General features: G+C 39.4%; 1 protein-coding gene across 1 annotated transcript in view; it reads right to left on the bottom strand.

Moving 5' to 3' along the window:
• SIM2 (SIM bHLH transcription factor 2) overlaps positions 1 to 10857 on the bottom strand; it is a 75590-nt gene that overhangs the window by 48032 nt on the left and 16701 nt on the right. The gene's annotated exons all lie outside the window — the stretch shown is intronic.

Here is a 10857-nt window from a genome sequence, read left to right as displayed (position 1 = left end):
TGAAGCGATAAATTAGAGCAGCTGTAGAAAAGTTAAATTGCCACAAACGGGAGGAAAAGTCAGAGCTGTAGAAATGCCTCTCAGCAAGGCAAATATGAAAATAAAAATGATGTTCCCGCAGGTTCCCAGAAACTCTCACCTGCTCTCACACAACCCCTTTATGATTTCCCACCACCAGCAGGGCCAAAATGACTTTTACTGAAGGTATTTGAGGAACGGGAGTTTGGAAATGGCTTTTCTGGATTTATATCCTTGTTTTCCCTCCCTCTTGAGTTGTATTTTCTCTTATAGCTACTAATTCTAATATCACTGTTATAAACACATGGTGAGTCCTAATTTCTTTTTTATTCCAGGGTCAGGACTAAATGTGTGCGAGGGTATTTCTTGTTGGGGCTCAGATGTTTATCAGTTCTTATCTCTGTCACAGTCTCACACACCCTGAGCTCTGCAGCACTTCACTCCAACAAACTAAAAATGGAGCCCTGTCTCTCTCTCCAAGGCCTTTGAAGGATAAACTGTCCAATTTAAAAATGACACCTCAATTATTGTCACTTTTCACCCAATACCCAACCACCCGTGCCTGCAATGGGGACTTTTTATCCAATGACACAAAACCACCCAAACCCATGGAGAAGGAGGAGGAGAAGGAGAAGGAGAAGGAGAAGGAGAAGGAGAAGGAGAAGGAGAAGGAGAAGGAGAAGGAGAAGGAGAAGGAGAAGGAGAAGGAGAAGGAGAAGGAGAAGGAGAAGGAGAAGGAGGAGGAAGAGGAGGAGGAGGAGGAGGAGGAGGAGGAGGAGGAGGAGGAGGAGGAGGAAAAGAAGAATGCGAAGAAGAACAAGAAGGTGAAGAAGGAGAAAAAGAAGGTGAAGAAGAAGGAGGAGAAGGAGGAGAAAAAGGAGGAGAAGAATGTGAAGTACAAGGAGCAGAAGAAGAAGGTGAAGAAGAAGGAGCAGCCTCCACCCCAAAGCCTCCATCTTGCTTTCTATCTATCCCTGTATTCTAAACCCTTCAGCTCTGAGTTTCCCACCCTGTGATATCACACACTTCTATTCAAACTCCACACCTTTAATCTCAGTTTTATTATTGAATTTTGGAAGCTTCTCCAGGCCCTCAGGTCAGTGCAGTGTTCTCTGGGGGTCAGTGCCTGGCAGCACAGAAAGTCTGGAATTCTCAGCGACCAGGGTTCCAACAAACACAAACACACATCCCAAGAACTCCACTTTTTTTTTTTCTTTTTTTTTTCAATTAAAAATGCTACAAAAAAATTACTACAAAAATGAAGGTACAGCAATGGCCTCTGAGAGAACCCAAAAATCAGATTTCCGTGGATTTTCACTGCTCTGAACAAACACTCGCAGTGAAGATCTGCCTTAAATATTTGTGTATCCCCTGTCCTGCCCTGAGCTTTGCCTGCACAGGATGTGCTCCATCCTTTCCCACTGCTAACAGGGGCACAGAAAACAAAAAAGAGCCTCGTGCCCCCGTGTCCCCTCTGCCAGCTCTGCCTGCCACCCCCAAACCCCTGAGAAAAGTCCCCAGAAAGCTGCAGGAATGGAATGAAGGGGGAAACAGAACAGAATTCCTGCATTTATCTCCTCCAAGTCTGGGGATCTAAAGGAGATGTTGTTGCTTTGAGGTTTTTGGCAATTAATTTCCTCAAAATTTGTTACAAAACACACATAAACTGACCAAAACTGAAAATCATTTTCCTTATTCTTGTCCTGAATTTCCTTATCAATGTTGGATGAGCAAAGAAAGCTGCAGAAAATGAGGAATTGATCTGGAAACAGCACTGAATTCCTTTATCTCCTCCAAGTCTGGGAATCTAAAGGAGATGTTATTGCTTGGAGGTTTTTATCAATTAATTTCCACAAAATTTGATACAAAACGCACATAAATGGAACAAAACCAAAAATAATTTTCTTTATTCCGACCCTAAATTTCCTTGTCAATGTAGGATGAGCAAAGAAAGCTGCAGAGAATGAGGAATTGATCTGGCAACAGCTGAATTCCTTTATCTCCTCCAAGTCTGAGAATCTAAAGGAGATGTTGTTGCTTTGAGGATTTTAGCAATTAATTTCCACAAAATTCAATACAAAACCCACAAAAACAGACCAAAATTGAAAATATTTTTCCTTATTCCTATCCTGAATTTCCTTACTATGTTCATTGAGGCAAAGAAAGCTTCAGAAAATGAGGAATTTATCTGGAAACAGAGCTGAATTCCTTTATTAATCTTCTCTAAATCTGGGAATCCAAAGAGGATGATATTTATATGAAGTTCTTATCAGTTAATTTCCACAAAATTTGATACAAAACACACAGAAATTGACCAAAATTGAAAATAATTTTCCCTTTATCTTATCCTGAATTTCCTTATCAGTGTAGGATGAGGCAAAGAACGCTGCAGAAAGGGAGGAATTGATCTAGAAGCAGAGTTGAATGCCTTCATTTATCTTCTCTAATTCAGGAAATCCAAAGGAGAAGTTGTTGCTTTGAGATTTTTAGCAATTAATTTCCACAAAATTTGATACAAAATGCACATAAATGGAACAAAACTGAAAATAATTTTCTTTATTCCGACCCTAAATTTCCTTGTCTATGTAGGATGAGCAAAGAAAGCTGCAGAAAATTAGGAATTGATCTGGAAACAGCTGAATTCCTTTATTTATCTTCTCTAATTTTGGGAATCCAAAGGAGATGCTGTTGCTTTGAGTTTTATAGCAATTAATTCCTCTGCCACACAAAATTGGATACAAATCACACATAAATGGACCAAAACTGAAAACAATTTTCCCTATTCCTATCCTGAATTTCCTTATCAATCTAGGATGAGGCAAAGAAAGCTTCAGAAAATTAGGAATTTATCTAGAAACAGAGCTGAATTCCTTTATCTCCTCCAAGTCTGGGAATTCAAAGGGGATGTTGTTGCTTGGAGGTTTTTATTGATTAATTTCCACAAAATTTGATATAAAATGCATATAAATGGACCAAAATTGAAAATAATTTTTCTTTATCCTATCCTGAATTTCCTTATCAATGCAGGATGAGGTAAAGAAAGCTGCAGAAAATTAGGAATTGATCTGGAAACAGAACTGAATTCCTTTATTTGTCTTCTCTAATTCTGGGAATTTAAAGAAGATGCTGTTTCTTTGAGGTCTTAATTGATTAATTTCTACAAAATTTGTTACAAAACACACATAAACAGACCCAAACTGAAAATCATTTTCCTTTATCCTATCCTGAATTTCCTTCTCAATGCAGGATGAGCAAAGAAAGCTGCAGAGAATGAGGAATTGATCTGGAAACAGAACTGAATTCCTTTATTTGTCTTCTCTAATTCTGGAATTTAAAGAAGATGCTGTTGCTTTGAGGTCTTAATTGATTAATTTCTACAAAATTTGATACAAAACACACATAAGCAGACCTAAACTGAAAATATTTTTCCTTATTCCTATTCTTATCTCCTTATCAATGTAGGAGGAGCAAAGAAACCTGCAGAGAATGAGGGATTGACCTGGGAAGAACGGGAAGAATTGCGGGATTATTTGGTTTTGACACAGAAATTAATCCCAGTCGGGTGCTCCTGGCTTTAAATCTGTAAAAAATCTCCAGAAAAAGAATTTTAAAAATATTGAAATTGTAAGGAAAGCAGGAGGCAGGATTTGGAATGAGTCGCGGTTGCTCTGAGCTGCCCCGTGTGCCTCGGGGGGCAGTGATTGCAGCCGCTCTTCTGAGCCCGTCCTGCTCCTCTCCCTGATCCTGGCAGTCGCCTTTTCTTTGCAATAAATGAAGTTGTCTGCCCTCACAAAGCAATCTTTTTTTCTTTTCTTCCTGAAAATGTTCCTCCTCCTTCCATTTCCTGCATTATTCATGGAATGTCCCTTCCCAGGGCTGTGCAAACTCGCTTTTTTTCCACCCCCCTCCCCTAAGCATCTTTTCCTTCACTGCTCCTTCCCAGCAGCCCCTCCCTGCAAACACAAAACATCAACAGGGAGCTGATCCTCTAGGCAGGCTGGAAATGCAGTGAGTGAGGGAAAAAAGAGGGAAAAAATAAAGAAAGGGGAGATGGGGAAGAGAAAGAGAAAGAGAAAGAGAAAGAGAAAGAGAAAGAGAAAGAGAAAGAGAAGAGAGAAAGAGAAAGAGAAAGAGAGAAGAGAAAGAGAAAGAGAAAGAGAAAGAGAGAGAAAGAGAAAGAGAAAGAGAAAGAGAAAGAGAAAGAGAAAGAGAAAGAGAAAGAGAAAGAGAAAGAGAAAGAGAAAGAGAAAGAGAAAGAGAGAGAAAGAGGGAAGAAAGGAAGAAAGAATGAGAGGAAAGAGGGGAAGAGGGAAAGAAAGAGAGAAAGAAAGAGAAAGAAAAAGAGAAAGAGAAAGAGAGAAAGAGAGAAAAAGAGAGAGAGAGAGAAAAAGAGAGAGAGAGAGAAAGAGAGAGAGAGAGAAAGAGAGAAAGAGAGAAAGAGAGAAAGAGAGAGAGAAAGAGAGAGAGAAAGAGAGAAAGAGAGAAAGAAAGAAAGAGAGAAAGAGAGAGAGAGAGAGAGAGAAAGAGAGAGAGAAAGAAAGAAAGAAAGAAAGAAAGAAAGAAAGAAAGAAAGAAAGAAAGAAAGAAAGAAAGAAAGAAAGAAAGAAAGAAAGAAAGAAAGAAAGAAAGAAAGAAAGAAAGAAAGAGAGAAAGAAAGAAAGAAAGAAAGAAAGAAAGAAAGAAAGAAAGAAAGAAAGAAAGAAAGAAAGAAGAAAGAAAGAAAGAAAGAAAGAAAGGAAGAAAGGAAGAAAGGAAAGGAAAAGGAAAAGGAAAAGGAAAAGGAAAGGAAAAGGAAAAGGAAAAGGAAAAGGAAAAGATGGAATGGGAAAGAGGATTATCTACATTGCTTCATTTATGTAATTTTCTCTAAAAGTTGCCCTTGAAAAGCTCTGTCTGCTCCTTTTCAGCCACAAACAGGTGGGGGCTTGCTGCAGGAACACCCCACATCCAACTTCTTGTCAGGAGGGAGGAAAACACAAATCTCCCTGTGAGTCATGCCTGAAATTCTTCTGTTTATTTCTAATTACAAGGGGGCAAACATCCTGCAAATGCCCAGAGGTGTCTTCATGAATATCCTGATCACCTACATTAAAAAATAATCTAAAAATTCTTCTCGTGATGGACATTTCATTTTCAGAACATGCCAAAATTACCAAGGGGCATCACTCACAAACCTCTCCTCATCATTTTATCTTTGGTTATGAGTGATTTTTTTCCTCTGAATGTTTTGCCCTTGGAATGAAAGACCCAGTTTTAGCAGAGAATTTCCCTGCCAAAATAAAAGAAAAAAAGAAAAATCATGGGTGGCTGTGTATAAATGCCTTATAAATAAATAAAATAAAATAAAATAAATAAATAAATAAATAAATAAATATGTATATATGTCCCTAAAAATATCCCTTCAATTTAGGGACTTTCTGACACAAAAAACCCCAATCAAGCTGACCAACCTCATCAGCTGTAGTTGATGTTTTCTCTTAAAAACTGTAACTCATGGATGGCTCTTGCTTTTCCCAAACTCATCACCCATTTTAAAATGATTCCTCGTGGAAATTCACATTTTTCCACAGGATTCAAAGGGTCAAAGGTCACAGTTTTGTCCAAAATTTCACTTTTTTGTCCTATGGTTTATGTCTAAAATTCAAGCCTAAAATCCTTTGCAATAATGACTTTTATTCCTTGTTATAATCACTGAAACGATTTTTTTCTGATGGGTTAATTTGCAACCCCAGGAAAATCAGCAGGAGGCAAAGGTACAACATGGACTGTGGGATTTTTGATGAATTTTGAATGGGTTAGGGATGGGAACTCTGAGGTTTTTAGGTGATGTGACGTGTTTTTCTAATTCTCTACACAGGCAGGAAGGGTGAGTTCAGCTCACATTGTTACAGCATGGTTCAGAATGTCACAAAACCCCTTAATTACAAGATTTTTTTAAGGATTTATTGACCAATAAAACAAAAGATATTTAAGATTTTGATCCAATCCTTAAATATTTCACCTCATGGACCCCTGTTACAGTGTGAGCTTTCTTAGCCAACCATGTTCTGACACACAAACCTACAGTGCTGCATTCTCAACTCCTTGTTTACCTCTGGAACTGCTTTTATTTTTATTTCTTAAACTCTAAAACTCTGAACTTCCCTTTCCTCAGCTTAACCTGTCTGTGCTGTAAACCCCAAATCCACATTGTCCCTTCCAGCCCCTCAGTTTGGGAGCCTTTCCCAAGGCCTCAGATCAAATCCTGGGTTTCATTCTGAGCTTTGGCTGCCAGGCCCAAAGTCCTGAGAGTTCCCTGCATTTCAGATTGCAGCAGAACTGACACTGCAGTGCAATGTTTGTTCAAACAATACTTTAATAATGAAGCAATATTTAATAATGATTATTTTTTAGCCTGGAGAAGAGAAGGCTCCAGAGAGGCCTCAAATCCCCTTGCAGGGCCTAAAGTGGCTCCAGGGACAGGGATGGAGGGACAGGAGCCAGGGAATGGCTCCAGAGCAGGATTTGATGGATTTTGGGGCAGGAATTGTCCCCTGGCAGGGTGAGGAACTCCTGGGTTCCCAAATCCCTTCTCCAGGAGGAGTCTGGGTGTGGCTGGAGCCAGGTTCAGGGACAGAGCTGAGCTCTGGTTGTGCCCAAGGGTTTGTAGGGGTGGGATTGATCCTTGCTGGGAGTTTGTCCCTCAGGATTGAGGGTGCAAACCCAAGGGATTGATACGGGTAAAATAAACCCTGAATTTCAGATGATGGAGATAATGGTTAGAGAAAGGGATTTTACTCAATCTATTATAAATCCTGGATTTCAGATGATGGAGACAATGATTAGGGAAAGGGATTTAATCAATCTGTTACATAATGGAAGTGGTTGTAAGTTGTGAGGAATTTTAGAAGGAATTTGAGATGGAACCTCTGATTTGTTTTTGATAATGGCAGTTTATTTTTCTTATCTTCTGCATAGGCAGGAAGGGTGAGTTCAACTCGCATCTTCACTGCATGGTTCAGAAGGGCCCAAGACCGTCATTTACAAGACTTTTTAAGGATTTATTGACCAATAAAACACTGCCAACAAGGATATTTATGTGTTTGACCCAATCCTTCAATATTTCATCTATGGACCCCTGTTACAGTGTGAGCTTTCTTAGCCAACCATGTTCTGACACACAAACCTACAGTGCTGCATTCTCAACTCCTTGTTTACCTCTGGAACTGCTTTTATTTTTATTTCTTAAACTCTAAAACTCTGAACTTCCCTTTCCTCAGCTTAACCTGTCTGTGCTTTAAACCCCAAATCCACATTGTCCCTTCCAGCCCCTCAGTTTGGGAGCCTTTCCCAAGGCCTCAGATCAAATCCTGGGTTTCATTCTGAGCTTTGGCTGCCAGGCCCAAAGTCCTGAGAGTTCCCTGCATTTCAGATTGCAGCAGAACTGACACTGCAGGGCATTGTTTGTTCAAACAATACTTTAATAATGAAGCAATATTTAATAATGATTATTTTTTAGCCTGGAGAAGAGAAGGCTCCAGAGAGGCCTCAAATCCCCTTGCAGGGCCTAAAGTGGCTCCAGGGACAGGGATGGAGGGACAGGAGCCAGGGAATGGCTCCAGAGCAGGATTTGATGGATTTTGGGGCAGGAATTGTCCCCTGGCAGGGTGAGGAACTCCTGGGTTCCCAAATCCCTTCTCCAGGAGGAGTCTGGGTATGGCTGGAGCCAGGTTCAGGGACAGAGCTGAGCTCAGGTTGTGCCCAAGGGTTTGTAGGGGTGGGATTGATCCTTGCTTGGAGTTTGTCCCTCAGGATTGAGGGTGCAAACCCAAGGGATTGATACGGGTAAAATAAACCCTGGATTTCAGATGATGGAGACAATGATTAGGGAAAGGGATTTAATCAATCTGTTACACAATGGAAGTGGTTATAACCCGTGAGAAATTTTGGAAAGAATTTGAGATGGAACCTCTGATTTGTTTTTGATGCTGTGATTTATTTTTCTTATCTTCTACATATGCAGGAAGGGTGAGTTCAGCTCACACCTTCACTGCATGGTGCAGAAGGGCCCAAGACCCTCAGTTACAAGACTTTTTAAGGATTTATTAACCAATAAAACACTGCCAACAAGGATATTTATGTTTTTGACCCAATCCTTAAATATTTCATCTTATGGACCCCTGTTACAGTGTGAGCTTTCTTAGCCAGTCATGTTCTGACACACAAACCTACAGTGCTGCATTCTGAACTCCTTGTTTACCTCTGGAACTGCTTTTATTTTTATTTCTTAAACTCTAAAACTCTGAACTTCCCTTTCCTCAGCTTAACCTGTCTGTGCTGTAAACCCCAAATCCACATTGTCCCTTCCAGCCCCTCAGTTTGGGAGCCTTTCCCAAGGCCTCAGATCAAATCCTGGGTTTCATTCTGAGCTCTGGTTTACACCCCCAAAGTTCTGAGAGTTCCCTGCATTTCACATTCCAACAACTGACCCCAAAATTGACTTTTTCAATTGACTTTAAAATAATAAAGCCAGCAGCAAAGGGTTGGGGGGCTAAGGCAGAGTCAAATAACCAAAATATGGATCCATAATTTGGAGCCTCACCCCCTGCTAGGCACATTCAGCTCTTTCAAAGCCTAAAATAAAACCCTGAAAACTTAAAAAAAACAGAAATTCTACAGCTCAATTCATAAAGCTAAATCTCCCATGCCTCAGGTTATTAAAGCACCTTCCTTGATGCAGTTTTTAATAGCTGTAAATACCAAATCTCAGCATTTCCTACTAACAGGGAGTTTATGAGCAACTCAGATTTATTTTCTTTTCTTTTTTTCCAGCCAAGGAATGATTCATAATAAACACACAGGGCTAAGTGGATGGATTCTAGAGTAAATAATTGCATATTTTACCTCTCATAGACTCATTGGATAAAAGCAAAATAAACTCCTGGAAAAGTTCATTTGTGGTGAAATATTTCAAGAATTGTCAAAGATAAGTCTGGATGCCTCATGGGTCCAGAAAACTGCTGGAATAAGCTCCAGACCTTCAAATTAAATTAAAATTTGTCTTTCCACATTATCCCCCGAGAGGATTTTCCTCTTTTTTGTGCCTTTGGACTCTGAGGGGAAAAAATATTTGATGAATTAAAGCTGTTTGTTATCCACAGGAAAAAAAAAAGGCAAAAAAAGAAATTTTCTGTGCCAGGACTGGGATGAGCTGGAGGAAAGTTCCTCCAGCAAAATTCCCAATTTTCCTGCTGCAACTGGGAGCAAATCAAACTCCAAAGCCACAAATGAAGTGGCAGGGCCACAAATGAAGATGTAGATTTTTCAGAACCTCTTTTTCTGAGGCAAAGCCGTGCTTCAAAACAATCCTTAAAGCTGGGCTGAAATTTATGGCTGGTTTAGGCAGCCTGGCTTTGGCTCAAGCTTTAATTTCTTCCTGCTGAAGTTAAATCCAAGCAGAAGATAAAGGCCACTGTAGCAGGCCTCCAAAAGCAGGCTGCAAAAAAATCTTTTTAAATGGCTTTTTTATTTAGTTGAACGATATATTTTTAAACAAATGGCACTGGAGCAGGAAATTGATGTGTGGGCTAGTTAATTGTCAAATTATTTAATAAAAAGGCTTCTCTGTACCCACTCTAAAGGATTTTTTTTTTTTTTTCCAATCACCACCACTCTGCTCCCAGCTTGCTTTGGCTCTGTGAGGGTACTTGTAGGAAATATAATGTGGAATTAATTTTTTATTATATTATTGGGGAATTTCCTCCTCCTGCCCAATTCTGGTTGATGGCAGGGGCAGAAATGCCAGGATTTCCAGAGGAGTGGGAACAAAAACTCCTTTTGAGACTCTGGGAGCTGACAGGAATATCCCAGGGTAAAGGGATTTGTGTTTTGAGGAGTGGGTGCAGCCCAAAATTGATCCCTTCAAAAAGAGAATATTGAGGCAGAGCAAGAAGAGATTGGTGATAAATCAGGATGAAATTTTATAAATAAATTAAAATTAATTTCAATATTTTAATTATAAATGAATTTTATAAATAAACTCATGTTCTCTGTCAATTTTTGTGTTTTGACAATCCCTTTAGTTTCGAATCCACAGCTTTCAAGCTCAGTAGTTCCAAACTTCTGCTGAAGTGAAAAATTTGGGATTTTGCTGCTTAAACTTAAAATTCAAAAAACAACTTGGCCAAACCTTCTGATTTTCCTCAGCACCTCTTGCACTTAGAATTTCTAGATATTTCCATGCTCATGGAATTCAGTGAGTGCAGATGACCCGGAGGAATAAATGAGATTAAAACTTGTGTGACACTGCCAGTCCCCTCTTCCTACACGTGCCAAAGTCTCTTTAGTGTCCCGATGATCCCATAATTCTTTAATTGTCCCTAATAACTGGGTTAGGAATAATAAAAATTCATTAAAATAATTAATAATAGAATTAATAAAAAAATAATAATACCACCGCCAAGACCTACAAGATCTCGTGGCTTGATACCCCTCCAAACAAACAATTTCTGGGTAAAAAATGGAAAATTTTGGGAGAAAAACAAGACAGGACAGGGAATTTCTGCTCATGGATGGATGGAAGGGGATGCTGAGTGCTTTGGGATAATGGCACTGGTGAAATGGATGGATTTGAGCAGGTAAAATCCTGAATCCTCCAGGATTAAAAATTCAGGGTGAGACAAACCCAGGCTGAAAAATGAGTAGAAAATTTTCAGCCCCTGTGGAGGGAAGTTGATTTATTATATTGTTATTTATTATTATATATCAAGCAAAGCAAGATTTGAAGGGGTTTGGACATGAATTAAATGGTTTGAAACAACTAAAACTCCACCAGAGCAGTGAACAAACAGAACTAAGAAT

The sequence above is a fragment of the Melospiza melodia genome, chromosome 2 (genome assembly GCF_035770615.1).
Source record: "Melospiza melodia melodia isolate bMelMel2 chromosome 2, bMelMel2.pri, whole genome shotgun sequence".
Taxonomy (NCBI): domain Eukaryota; kingdom Metazoa; phylum Chordata; class Aves; order Passeriformes; family Passerellidae; genus Melospiza; species Melospiza melodia.
Note: the sequence above shows the minus strand (reverse complement) of the source record. Positions and strands in the feature narration are given on the sequence as shown.